Source organism: Dasypus novemcinctus, chromosome 22 (genome assembly GCF_030445035.2).
Source record: "Dasypus novemcinctus isolate mDasNov1 chromosome 22, mDasNov1.1.hap2, whole genome shotgun sequence".
Lineage (NCBI taxonomy): Eukaryota > Metazoa > Chordata > Mammalia > Cingulata > Dasypodidae > Dasypus > Dasypus novemcinctus.
The window spans coordinates 63999578-64014417 of NC_080694.1; the positions used below are offsets into that span (position 1 = coordinate 63999578).

The following is a 14840-nucleotide window of genomic DNA, read 5'->3' on the forward strand; positions in this document are numbered from 1 at the left end:
CTTAATGGGGGAATTTTGAACCTAAGTGATGACCCAAGATCTGCCTCCCTCACTATTCTTTCCAAACTCCACCCTACCTCAATTCATTGCCTTCAGCTGAACTGGATCCAAGAGAGCAGAGATAGTGGTCACCTTGTTGGGAATATCCTCCATCTCTCTTCAAGTTCCTAATACTCACACCCTTTCTCTGATACCTTCCCATGCGTCATCTACAAAGAGTTGAAGTTTATTATAGGCTGATCTAACTATACCAGGTTTAGGACAGGAATTAATGGCAAGGAGATAGGTTTTAGGCAGCTTGGAGGGACATATTAATGTTGCAAGCTTTGAGTACCAAAGACCATGTTTGCCTAAAAGCTGTGAGGAGCATCCATCTGGGCTGGGAGGATCATACATACAATAGCTTTTTTCAGTATTGGAAAATTCACACCAACCTTCTGAGCCTTATCAATTCAATGAAGAATGTGACAAGCTGATGTCTCAAACTAATGATCAAAAATTTATCTGGCCTCTTCCTAAGTATATTTGAAGGTGTTTCAACAACTTTAAATCCAACTCAACATGAGAAAGATTTACAGAACAGTTTTCAAATACAAATTTTCTGCATCCTGCATGATTGCATCTGGGGGAAAAGTCTCTTGTATTCTCTAACAAGTCCACATTTGGCAGCTCATTTGGACCTCCTCCAACCCTCTCTTATATCTTGAGCATTGTCTTAGAAAGAAGACCCTTTAGAATTGAAAGGGCCAGGGAGATATTGAGGGTTAAACCCCTTCTTTAGTAGGTGTGAGCGCTGAGGCCAAGAGAGGGGAAGTAATCTCTCCAAGGCCACACAGTAAGGGGCAGCATGTGGTGGTGTTGGGGTTCAAAGGCCGGTTCTGATACCTGGCACTGCTTCTCATTGAGTGGATTCCCTGTTCTCAGGCTAGATGAGTGGGGAAGAGTGGAGAGAATTTTAGCTCTGTCCTTCATGTACTGAATCTGCAACTCTGTCGGGGTCACAGACTCTCAGGTTCATAGGCCTTTGTTCCCCCACTCTTTATATTTGCAGAATATTGGCAAACATTTTGAGACTATGATTGGAGTTTCCCAGTTAGTTAATGGAGATTCTCATTTGCTCTAGGATGGACCTGAATGGGAAAAATTTTGCCTTTCCTTTTCCTTCATAGAAGGTCCCATAATCTTTCTCTGTGACCTCCTTGGGGCCTTGGGGTCTTCTCAGGGGTTAAGAGGATTTCTGGATAAATTGTAACCTAAGTCTAGTGTTTGCTGTGTGATAGATGTGCCCTCCAATGGAATTTCGACCTGAGATACAATGTATTCTCTGGCATTCTGACTTACCACCAGCCCCAAAGATGTCTCCTTAAATGCTGATCCTACTGTTACTTGACATTTTGTAATGTTAATGTTTTTATATTCCTTTTCAATGCCTTTCTAGTCCCATTAAGTCCTCATGTGACTGTCCTAAAGACCCAAAATGGCAGCCTTTCTTTTGCACTTTTCTTCTTTGTCTTCTATAAAAACAGACCCTGGGCTGTTTCTGGGATGAGTCAATAGAAGTAAGAGCTGAGTAACAACTCCAGTGATTTGTAAAGAGTTTCTTGCCCTTGGTAGAAGTTAGAACTAAATGACTTCCAAAGTCTCTTTTAAGTGCACAACTTTTAAAAAATTCTCTACCATATTGAGAACTAGCCAACAAACCCAAGCATTTTTCCTTACTCAGTGGTCCCTTGAGTTCCATGAGCTGTCATAAGTATGTGCATAAGTCCAAAACATTAATTTTCTCTGCTTTGGTTTTGGGTTACATTACATGCTTGTCAGAACCTCTGAGTGAATATTGTAGTGATAAATTAAAATAAGAAAATGAAATATGCTTACTAGGTGAAATTTATTTGTCCAATTCTGGAGTTTATGCAAAGGAAAAAAAAAAGATTCAGCATGTTTAAAAATAGTAGAGAATTTGCTCTCTAATTCCTTTTTTTCCTCATTATATGTAACATACGCTGTATGGTGTATCCCTTCATTCATTTAGGCCCAATATATTCAATGTATTAAGACATAAAATCTATAGACTGCAATAAGTCCATTTAATCTACTAATATGTATTTGTACAAAATCATGTCTTCTGAGAATAATGACAGTTTTGTGCCTTCCTTTCCAATCACTTTCTCTTTTACTTCCTTCTTTAGTGTAGCTGCAAAAGGTAATGAATGAGACACGCAGGAGTCTGTAATTTTGACTAGAGGTGGTCAGAACTGGCATCTCTGATTTATTACCAATCTCAAACAGTATTTCCAGTATTTCACATATAAATATTAAATAATCCATTTAAGTTTTTCATTTACCTTAATTTTTAAAAATGTCATTTATCAGATTAAAGAAATTATCTTCTTTTTCTAGATGGCTTAGAGTTTTCATTGACTGAATGCTGAGTTTTACCAAACTGCTTTCTCTGTCTCTATTAAGGTGACCCCATTAAAGTGTTGAATTAGATTATAGATTCAATTAGTGATAAACTAACCTTGTATTCTTGGTATAAGATCAAGACCAAAATGATTTATTTTAAACATGGATGCATTCGATTCCCTAATGTTCGGGATATTTGTAGCTATTTCAAGAGTGAGGTTAACCTATGATTTTCCTTTCTCATGATGTTCCTCTCAGATTAAGTGTGAAGGTGATGCCAGCCCCAGTTTGACAGTTTCTTTAAGAACAAGTTACAGGGGAGTGGACGTAGCTCAAGTGGTTCAGTGCCTGTGTCCCATGTATGAGGTCCCACGCTTGATCCCTGGTACCACCTAAAAACAAAAACAAAAAACCCCACAATTATGTATAGACAACCATTCCACTCTCGGGTATATATCTAATAGAAATGAAATAAATGTCGGTACAAAGACGTATATACAAATGTTCACAACGGCAGTTTTTGTAATAGACCCAAACTGGAACTGTCCAAATATTCACCAATAGGAGAATGGATAAACAATGTGTTATAGTCACACAACAGAATATAATCCAGTAATAAAAATTAATTAAGTATTGATACAAGTAAGGACATGGACAAATCTCAAAATAATGATGCTGAGTGAAAAAATTCTACCCAACCAAAAACATACATACTAGAAAATGAAGTCCATAATGTGTGATGCCATTTTTATAAAATTCTAAATATTATAAGCATCTAATATTTCAAAAAACTTAAGACATATGACAGAAAGAAGATCAGTGGTTGTGGGAGGGGATGAGAGGATTACAAAAGAGCATGAGGAGTGCAGATCAAAGCCACAATGAGGGGAGCAGATATGGCTCAATGGATAGAGCCACATAGGAGGTCCAGGGTTCCATACGCAGGGCCTCCAGGCCCATGTGGTGAGCTGGCCCACATGGAGTGCTGCTGCGGGCAAGGAGTGTCACCCCTCCCAGGGGCGTTCCTGTCCAAGGATTGGCGACTGCACAGGAAAGCAGACCACCCAGGAGTGCCGCCTGTATGGAGAGCTGATAGAGCAAGTTGACACAACAAAAAGAAACACAGAGAAGAGACAATATGAGATGCAGCAAACTAGGGAGCTGAGGTGGAGCAAGAGAATGAGCACCTCTTCCCCACTCCAGAAGGTCACAGGATGGGTTCCCGGAGCCCCATAATGAGAATACAATAGACACAGAAGAACACAAAGTGAATGGACACAGAGAGCAGACAATGAAGGGGTGGGGGAGGGGGAGAAATAAAAAAGAAGGGGAAAAAAAACCCAGGAGATACCATTTTGCACCCATTAGAATGGCTGCTATTTTTAAAAAGTGGAAAATTACAAGTGTTGGAGAGGACACAGAGAAATCGGAAAACTAATTCATTGCTGGTGGCAATATAAAATGGGGCAGCCACTGTGGAAGATAGTTTGGCAGTTCCTCAGAAAGGTAAGTATAGAATTATCATATGGCCCAGAAATCCCAATGCTAGGTATATACCTAGAAGAATTGAATGGAGGGATTTGAACAGATATTTGCACACCAATGTTCATAGCGGCTTTATTCTCAATTGCCAAAAGATGGAAGCAACCCAAGTGCCCACTAACCAATAAATGTATCAACAAAATGTGGAATATATACACAATGGAATATTACTCAGTGGTAAAAAGGAAAGAAGTCCTGATACATGCAACAACACAGATGAACCTTGAAGACGTCATACTGGGTGAAGAAAGCCAGACATGAAAGGATGACTAATGTAGGATCTCATTAATATGAAATAATTAGCATAAGAAAACTCATAGAGTAAGAATCTAAAATATAGGTTACCAGGGGACAGGGCGAGGCTAGAAAACGGGCAGTTAGGAAGTAAAATGCACAGGGTTCTACTGAATGATGGAAATGTTCTGGAAATGGATGGTAGTGATGTTAGCTCAACATTGAGAATGCAGTTAACACCACTGAGATACACATCTGAATGTGGTCATAACAGGAAATGTTAGGTTGAACATATGGTAACAGATTAAAAAATTTTTAAAATTCCATTAATAGTGCAATTATAAAATGTGTCATTAAGTGTAACAAATCTTCACACCAGTGCAAGGTGTTAATAATACGGTGGAATACGCGAGTCCTGTCTTTTCTGCATGATTGTTCAGTAAGCTCTCAACTTCTCTAATGAAAAAACGGCAGGAGGAAATCTGGGGGTGATACCTCTGTTCACTACCTTTGCTGTGGCCATCGTTTCACGAGCGTAAATATGTACAACTTACGCATACGCTTACATACGCGCAGCTTACTGCGCGTCAACTGTGGCTCAATAAAACTGTTGAAATGTACATTACCTGAAAGAAATTCTCACGGCATTCTGATGTTTAAAAAGGTAGTCCTGGCCTCTGTTTTCTGTCCTGTGGGAGAGCTTGTGTCTGTTTTACTTGTTCTCTGAACGTTTTGGAGAGGTATCCAGGAAGCGATGGGACACAGCATTTCCTGGTAGGAAGGTTCTTGACAGCGAATTCCATCTATTTCCGGTTGAAGATGCTCACATTTGCTCTTCCTCCTTGAATCTGACGTGGTAAGGGGCAGTGCTCTAACAGTCCGTCCATTCCGTCCCCCTACTCACGCGTTTGTCCGGATCCCTTGCGCTTCTGCAGAAGCCGCCCCGCCGTCGTCCAGGCTTTCTGGGCTCGCCCTTCGGGGGCTCAGGTCTCAGTTTAACCTCGTTCCTCAAAGTCAGTTCCTGACGCTGCGTCACCGCGACGTGCGGGAGAACCCCGCGGCGCTGTCCGCGAACCACCTAGAGAAACCGCGCAGCGCCCCGGGCCTCCGCTAAGCTGGGGCGGGTTTTGTGGGGTTCTCTCTCTCCAGCGCCTCTAAACTGGGGGGACTCTTCCGCTTGAAAGGGGCGACATTTAAACTGACTTCTGAAAGGCCAGTATCTCCCATACAGTCCTTTTAAGTGCGTGTATTTGAGGGGCACATATTTAATTTGCGGGGACCCCCCGACCAGAACTTGACTTTTCCGTTTGCTCCCCGCGCGATCCGTGGGGAGCTCGCCTGGCCAGAGGCCTCCTTTCCAAGCTGCCACATCAGGGGAGATCCACCGTGACCCAGCATCCTATGACTACTGGCTGGAGAGGCTGTTTGCTCATCTTTCCCCGGAGGCTATAACGTCGGTTTGGCAGTTTGGGGGTAGGATGTGGTAAGGGAAGGGGGCTGGAGTGGGTAAGTGTAAAATATCAGCTCAACCACGAAGGGATTCGAACCCTCAATCTTCTGATCCGAAGTCAGACGCCTTATCCATTAGGCCACGTGGTCACCCGGGGGTCACTCATTTTTCCATATAGCAGAGACAGTGGGCTAAAGATCTGGATTATTTATTTTGCGCAATTTAATTTAAAAAATTACACGACGTTACTATTAACTTTATCGCAAAGCTGGTGTCATTCTGCTCAGAAGAGTCAAGACACTTCAGTGTAACACACGGTAGGTAACAGGCTGACCCGAACTGCGAATTCGGTTTTCTCCAATTCTACCCTTAACGGAACTCCACATTTCCTACTCGGACAACATTATCCTGCTCTCCGTAAACATCTGAAGAACCAAAGCTAAACTGAGACTGAAAGATGAGTGAACGTTAGACAGAAAAAGAACAGAAAGAAGAGTATTTCCAGAAGAGGCATCAGAACATGCAACGGTGTGAAGAATTTTGCCCAAATTATTGAAAAATTTAAATGAAGTAGCAAATTCTTCAAAAATACTATACTTGAAATTTGACTTGAGAAAAAATAGCAAATATGAATGCTTTTTGGTCTCCAGGAGGGGCCAAGAGACACTCTCAATTGATACTTAAGTGAAGCCCTGGGGCAGGAGTGGACGCCACACAGAGAGGGTCTCTCCCCCTTCACCTCAAAACTCTTTTCCTTTACGCCAAGAGGGTCGCAATTCTGATTTTGTCTTCATTCCGAAGGCAAACTGAGTTTGTAGCCCTGATTATAGAGGAACGTGCGATCCTTTCCTTCTATCCTTTTACAGCCTGATTCTACTAGCTTAGAGACACACCTCAGCACATGTGTAAAATGTTGTTCAAACAGGAAATGTGGGGTTCAGTTTAGGGTAGGAGAATTGGAGAAAATAAAACAGACAAATAAATTGAATAGGTGAGCCAGTGCCTGCACAAGTACCTCTTGGTGAGCCAGTGGCCAGGCAAGGCAAGTGAGTCATGCAGCAAGATGATTACCCATCAAAAGAGAGACAAGCGAGAGAGTTAAGGTGAAGCACAACAGAAACCAGGAACCCAGGTGGCACAACTGACAGGGATCAAATCCTGGTGAATCATAGAGGAGAGAAAATGAGAAGAGAAGATAACACAGACAGGAAAAACAGCAGGGTGGGAGGAGGGGAAGGGGGAAAAAGAAATAAATACATAAATCTTAAAAATAAAAAAGAGCAGAATTAAAAAAAAAATTTATCCCACGGAGAGTTCTCTAAGACCAAATATGTTCACTTGGAAGTTCAAGAAAACACCCCAGGGAGAATAATTTCAATGACACAACCACTTCCAAATATAGTAGTAGACGGAAGGCTTTCCATCTCATTCTATAAGCCTGAATTGACCCTAGTACCAAAACCAGACAAAGACAGTGTAAGAAAGGAAAATAATAGGCCAATCTTATTTGTGAACACAAATAGCCAACTGAATCCAAAATCAATAATTGGTGGTAGATTTGACTTTACACTAACAGTTGTGATTCAGCACATTAAGAAATTAAAGAAAAAAAGATATGTTCACCTCAGTAGAGAAAGAAAAATCATTTGATGTAATCCAATGCTCATTCATGATACAACCTTAATCTAGAAATAGAAGGAAATTTCTTTAACCTGATTTCAAAAATAATCTACAGAAGACATAACACTTAAATGTAAAAACTTTAAAATATTATGTTTGAGATTGGGAAGTCATGGAGTACATTAGAAATCATCACTTCTACTCACTAATGTACTGGAGATCCTAAGCATTTGCAATAAAACTAGACAAAAGGAAGGTAAACAAGTTTTTTTTTTAAATAATTTATTTATTTTTTAAGATTTATTTTTATTTACTTATTTCTCTCCCCTCCCCCCACCCCACCCCGGTTGTCTGCTCTCTGTGTCCATTTGCTGGATCTTCTTCTTTGTCTGCTTCTGTTGTTGTAAGCAGCACTGCGTGGCAGGGCACTCCCTGTGCGCCTCAGCACTGCGCATGGGCCAGCTCCACACAGGTCAAGGAGGACCGGGGCTTGAACCGCAGACCTCCCATGGGGTAGGCCTATGGCCTAACCAGTGGGCCAAGTCCGCTGCCTGGTAAATAAGTTTTGATAATTAGAAAGGAAGAAACAGAATTGTCAATTTTTTTTTACAGAATGTAAGATTATACAAAGATCAACCAAACAATTCTAAGATTAAATTAGTATAATTAGTAAAAGACATTTAACACATTTCTCTGGCAGCTATAAAAGTAGGTGCAATAAAGAAAAATCTAGAAACCACAGAAAATGAAATATTAACCTACTATTTCCATAACAGGAAAATATCACAAAAGAAATATGGCATGATTGAATATACAGAAACTGCAAACTCAACAAACTAAATACTCTATTGTTATGGATGCATTCATCACCGATAAAGCTAATAAATAAAACCAAGAGGATGATTATCATTAGCATTATTATAGCAGTATTTTTCAAGGAGGGAGAGGTACAAAATGGAGGAGGGGAAATGGAACTTCTAAAATAATGGCAATGATCTCTTTCTTTCTTTCTGAGCATTTATAAATATTTATTGTAAATGTCATCTGAATACTTTAGTAATTATTTGTAGAATGCCTAGTGTTCTTTGAGGAATCAAAATACAAGAAAAATAACATGGGTTATATTTTTACTTTAACTATAGAATGAACTAGAGAATTTTCCTCCAAACACAAGTTGTTTGAGGGTCCTTTGATTAGATTACTTGATAAGATCACTATGCCAGTGAGGGGTGACTCGGTTTGAGAGTCTACCTCCTTGCTGGGTTTGATGTAAATGGCAACACAGACACAGGAAAAGGAAGCTGCCGTATTTGATCCTGCCCTGTGAGAGAAAACTAGAGGAACCATTAAGCACAGAGTCACCAAGAGGCTGGGCCCACGGAGCAGCACAAGAGGAGAGTTGGGAGGGGAAGCAGAGAACGGTGGCCATCTTGCTTTGCCAAGTGCCCAGACAACAGAATCAACAGTAGCTGACTTTGTTGAGAAAGCACCTCTTACGGTGCCTGATCTGGGCTTTTCACGGCCTTGGAACTATAAGCTTTGACTCTAAATAAATCCCCTTTATAAAAGCAGCTCTTTGACAAGCTAAAATAAAATATATTATCAATACGTGAACATACGTAACTAATAAATGTATAGTAAAAGTTGTGAACTTACAAAACATCACCATGCAGGGTCCCATACATCACCCCACCATCAATACCTTGCCTTATTGTGAAACATTTGTTACAAACTGTGAAAGATTTACAAACTGAAAAATTTTACTACTAATGAGCCCATACCTTACATTTGGTGTATTTGTTTCCACCTTACATTTGGTGTATTTGTTTCCCTATCATCCAATTACTAAAACCTGGTATTCGTATTAATATTATATATTTGTTATAGTTCATGAGAGAATATGCTCATATTTGTTCTGTTAACCACAGTCCATCTTCCAGCACAGGATTCCCTGTGTTTTACAGTCTCATGATTTGCACAATCCATCCAAAGTGTACACTCAATGGCTCTCATTTTCATCACAGAGTTGTGCTGTCATTCCTCAATTTTAGAATGTTTTCATCACACCGAAAGGAAAAATCACAAACTCTTTCATACGCCTCCCCCCATTTTCATCTTTAGAATTGACAGCCTTCGATGTTTAGATTAAAAAACAGCTAAAATCAGAAGTCCTAACTGCACACTTGGAGGAACTAGAAAAAAATAGCCAACTAGTACCAAAGTAAGAAGAAGGAAAGAATATCAAAGAGTAGAGAAGAAATAAAATGAAATAGAGACGGAAAAAACCATACAATCAACAAAACTAAAAGTAGTTTCTTTGAGATCAAAAAAATTCACAGACCCTTAGTTAGACTAACAAAGAAAAAAGAAGATGCAAATAAATAAAAGCGGAAATGAGAAGGGGATGTAGCAGTTTGATATAGTTATGAATTCCAAAAATAGATATTGAATTATGTTTGTAAACTGATCTGTACCTGGGCATGGTTACATTATGATTAGGGCTTTGATTGGGCCACGTCGGTAGGGTGTCAGTAGGGTGTTGAGTGCCCACCCCTTAGTGGGAACTCACAGATAAAAGGCATGGCAAAGGACAGAATTGGAGGATTTCTTTTAAAGATAACTATATATTTTTTATTATCTTTTTAAAAATATACATAGATCACACAAAACGTTACATTAAACTCACTCAGCTGGGTCAGAACAGTCTATTCAACAAATGCTGCTGGGAGAATTCAATATCCATATCTAAAAATAAGAAAGAGGACACCTATCTCATACCTTATACAAAAATTAACTCAAAATGGATCAAAGACCTAAATGTAACAGCTAGAACCATAAAACTCCCCAAAGAAAACGTAGGGAAACATTTTCAAGATCCTGTCATAGGTGGTAGTTTCTTAAACCTTATACCCAAACCATGTGGAATGAAAGAAAAAATGAGTAAATGAGACTCCCACAAAATTAAACACTTTTGTGCTTCAAACGACTTTGTTAAGAAGGTAGAAGTCAACCTACTCAATGGGAATAAATTAAGGCCTCCCACCTCAATAGAGTATGAGAGAATCATTGCTGAATTAGGCAATAAAACACTCAATGATATTGTTTGTCCAATCAAATAAAACAAAATCTTCTGAGCTGAGAATGGCTAGGTGAACTTTAGAATGAAGTGTGATTCCCAGCTCCTGTACAGTCCATGTCCCTACTCTGATGCTGCTTTTTGCTTTGTACCAGTTTTCCTTTTGCCACTTGATGAGTTCTGATGTGGAAATATTGTAAAATATTTTCTCCTGGCACAGTGTTCAGGCGTTGTCAATGAAAACTAGAGACTTTGAAACTGAAGCAGTTATTTGAAAAGAAGTGAAAATAGTTCAAAAAGACCAAAAAATGGAGTATTATCTCTGACAAAGAATTTCAAATAAGATGTTGAAGATAGAGGAGGAGAATGGCATATGTGTGCCTGAGTCTTGATGAATTTACTGTCTACCTGTTTTCATTTTTCATTTTCTAGGCCCTTGTGAATATTTTAGAAAATCTTTCATATAGAAATGCTTATTTTTTAAATCCTTTCCTGGATCTAAAAACAAATAACTTAAAATGTGGATATTCCAGAGAGGTGTGCAAGGCTGAAGAGATATTTTGAGAACAGGAAAACTTGAAGCATTCTTGTAATTGCTTGAAAGCTCATTAAGGTTCAACAATTTTCATTATTCCAGCAATTTAATAATACATTGGGCTCAAATGCAGAATTCTGACTTGCAAAATTTGATTATGCTCACATATACCATGTGAAATATGCTCACGCAATAAAGTGGTTCTTTTATTACATGTCTTCTTCACATTTCTTGTGGTTAAAATCATCGCTTTCCCATTACACACATAGATATTATCAAAGCAGAAATGAGTAAGTGCAGCTGCATTAGGGTGTTGGAAATTTTTACCCCTATAACTTCCTCGGTTTTGTAGTTTTGAATAAGATATGTATGCTGTTAGGTACACTTCATGTAAGATCTTTTTTTTGTCTTTATTTATTTTTTTAATATTACATTCAAAAAATATTAGGTCCCCATATACCCCCACCCCCTTCACCCCACTCGCCTCATAGCAACAATCTCCTCCATCATCATAAGACATTCATTGCATTTGGTGAATACATCTCAGAGGACCGCTGCACCTCATGGTCTCATGTAAGATCTGAATGGAATAAACAACCAAAGGAGACAGTGATAAGAAAAAAAGAGGTGTGGCGTTTTTCTTTTTGGAGTAGTGAAATTGTTCTAAAATATTTTGTGGTGATGAATACACAACATTGTGATTATACTAAAAGCCATTGATTATACACTTTGAATAAATCATATGGTATTTGAGTATATTTCAATAAAACTGCTTAATAAATAAATATTAATTGCACAATAGCCAGAAATAGCAGTTATGTACAGCAGAGGAAGCATAGAAAGATCGAGGAGTGAAGAATTTTCTTCTTAGTTTGTTTTTTTGCTTATTATTTTTGAAATAATGAAAATGCTCTAATGATGGTTGAGGTGATAAATGAACAACTATGTGATTATACCAAACACCATTGATTGTGCATGTTGGATGAATTGTGTGCTTTATTAATATGTATCAGTAAAATTGATTTCTTTTTTAAAAAGGGAAAAAACACGTATGTATACACGTTGATTGGATTATCAAAAAGCAATTAAACATTCTAGAGATACATACAATTTTCAGGATTGGGATGCAACTATTCAATGCGGGAAAATGAGTATAAATACTTAGAGCAAAGCTGCCGAAACCCGGGATCGAACCAGGGACCTTTAGATCTTCAGTCTAACGCTCTCCCAACTGAGCTATTTCGACCACGCAGACCATCGCCTCTCCTTACTTTCCAAGGAAAGATTATAGAAGTTTCATTAGCGCTATTTCTGTGTTCTTTTATCTTTTGAACTTCACCTCCTCACTCACCTGGGAACACCTGGGCTCCGGGGCCGCCCAGGTATGGAAACGCGGCCAGTTTTAGATGGACGCGCTGACAGAGGCAGAGGGAGGAGCAGGGGCGGGCCGGGCCGGGGGAGCGAGCCTCCCTGCGCGCTCGCCCCGGAGCTGCGCGACCCCAACGTTGCTCAGAAACGAAGGGAGACCGAAATGAGCTGGCGAGCTGCTGCTCTCGCTCTTCTTCCGGTCCTTCCTCTTCTGTCTTGCTCTTTAGTGACGGAGAAGGTTAAGAGAAGAACCCATTCCTCCCTTCTCCGGCAAGAAAACTCGAGTAGGGGATGTAGCTCAGCGGTAGAGCATGTGCTTTGCATGCACCAGGCCCCGGGTTCGGCCCCGGGCATCTCCAAAGCTGTCCAGTGAGCTTTTGAAACAACCTGCCTGGAAACTGACTTCGGAACTTAATTACATCCCCAAACACAAACCAATAGCAACCTGCAAATTAGTGTGTCCTCCACGGGGGCCTCCATTCCTTTAAAAGAAGCAAGGCAGAGAGAGGAGGTGGAAGAGTATCGCCCCTTGAATTTCCCTTCTTATTTTTTCCGGACAGAGGAGCCACAGGGCCCACCACGGGTCTCAGAGCGCCGCCAGTGCTGTCCACTGGGGAGACACTGGGGGCTGCGAATCCGGAGTCTTTCTAGGCGAGTGAGTGTCAGGAGCTGGAAATGAAATAAAGCCCGGCGGGATTGGAGGCCCTGCACACCCGACAGTGAGGAGTAAACGTGACTCCTACATTCCCAACTGATAGGCGCAATATCCGCTTCACTGTTTTCTCACTCTTCCCATTTTCCCAGGTGTTTAAACTTTGAGTTCCTTGTTGCTTAGACTTTAAATAAGCAATGCCAGGGGACCTCAGCTACCATCCGACAGAGGCCCCATAGGAGCGGGAAAGGCTTCTCCGTCATGATGGAAAGCGGACGCAGGTCACCTGTGAATTCCGCAGGCGCCGGCGGCCTCCGCTGGTGAAGAGCCGCTCCGCTGTTCTCTAGGGTCAGCCGGATCCCACCCGCTTTCTAAGACCAGAAGACACCCAGGAATTTCTCGTCCTCTGGTGCGCCTTTCAGGATTTCCAAGGCTTGGTGATTTCTACACTGGAGCTACCGGTGCACCTACTTCCTGTTGAATCAACGCCTCTTTGAGAGGGAAGGGAATGGGGTTTGCTCCCCGTTGGCCTGTCTGACACCCCTTACCAGGCTGGGGTGTCCTTGCTTCTTGATGCCCTTGTCCAGCGAACTTGCCCACAGCAGGCGCTCAGGAGAGACTGTGGCCTTGAAATCTTGGCTGAGGACTGGCGGCGGGCCCTGGGCCAGTTGTGTACCTTAGGAAGCATTTTATCTACTGGCCAGTGCGATCATTCAGGTACTTACTGTTTTTCCTATTATTATTATTTGTGCTCTCCAGTCACTGCAGGCAAACAGTGGCATGTTCCCTAGAGCCGACACTGCACAGGAGGGGCGGTCGGGTGGGGAGTGGGGGTGGAGCGCTGGTTACAGGTCAGGGCAGGTTCCGACCCCCCCCCCACCCCCCCGTCCCCTGTCCCCCATGGACTGGATGGGAAATCCGGCGGTGGCCGTGACCCGGGCTGCACCTGCGCTCCCGGAGTCAGACGCTGACGCTGGAGAAGCGCTGCCCAAAAGTGAGGGGGAGACGCTCCTGCCAGGTGCGCACTGGGGAGGGAGAGCCGCCAGGGCTCCTGCCCTTCTCACCAGGGCCTCAAACCCGCGAGGAAAGCGGAACAAGGGCTGCGGTTGCCTCCTCGGGGGCTGGGAGAGTTCTCATCTCTTCCGGACCCCAGTATTTTAGGGGGCTGTGGAGGTCACCCCAAGAGCCCTTGTTTCTTCCGTAGACGAGCTCACAGCGGACGCCAGGAGACGCTCTGTAGCCCAGTGCCTGTCGCCCCGTCACGCTATTTGCTTCTTTACCGACTCTCAATTGGAAATCCAAGCCTGGACGTCTGCCAGTTGCACCTCTACACCTCACGGAAAGTCGGGGGCCTTTTCCCCACCGAGCCCTCTTCAGCCGCCTCCAGTCCATCCAATGCTCTGGAGAAGGAACCATGTGTTAAAAGCTTCCCTGTCTCAAGCCGGCTTGTGCTCCTGGAGGAGACTGCTGGGGGGGCGAGCAGACCTGTCCTGTCCCTCCGCGCGGGAAATCCCTGGTCACCTCCCTTCTGCGTCGTTGCTCCTTCCGCTCGCCCTCGCAGCACCGCTTTGTTTGCGCTTGATTTCTCCGAGGAAGGGCCTTAGACCCCATGTGAACCCTGGCTCCTGGCTGAGCTGGAGTGAGCAATGTGGGAGCCTTGTGTGAAAGTGCAGGTGAGCCTCTGGGGAGAACAAACAGGTCTTCCCAGGCTGGTTTAGGGTGGAATTATGTGGAAGAAAATGAAGACGCCACTGCCCGTGTAGCTGGAGCCCTGCGCCCTCTGGGGCAAACGCTGGTGCTCCAACAACTGAACATGCAAAGCCACGGCGCCTTGTTCCTGAAAATCATTTCGAGTTTAAGGTCGTCGTTACTCCCTCACCTTTCTCGTTTCTCCTGTCTCGTATTCTGAGCTCAACTAGCTGCAGACACCCGCCCCCAACAGCCCCCGAGGCGCTTC

At 42.4% G+C, this 14840-nt stretch overlaps 2 non-coding genes across 2 annotated transcripts; both read right to left on the bottom strand.

Moving 5' to 3' along the window:
- Positions 1–5708: 5708 nt before the first annotated feature.
- Positions 5709–5781, bottom strand: TRNAR-UCG (transfer RNA arginine (anticodon UCG)). Its single transcript has one exon. It is a non-coding gene; the product is annotated as a tRNA-Arg (tRNA).
- A 6255-nt stretch (positions 5782–12036) lies between these two features.
- Positions 12037–12109, bottom strand: TRNAF-GAA (transfer RNA phenylalanine (anticodon GAA)). The gene has a single exon. It is a non-coding gene; the product is annotated as a tRNA-Phe (tRNA).
- Between the last annotated feature and the right edge of the window lie 2731 nt (positions 12110–14840).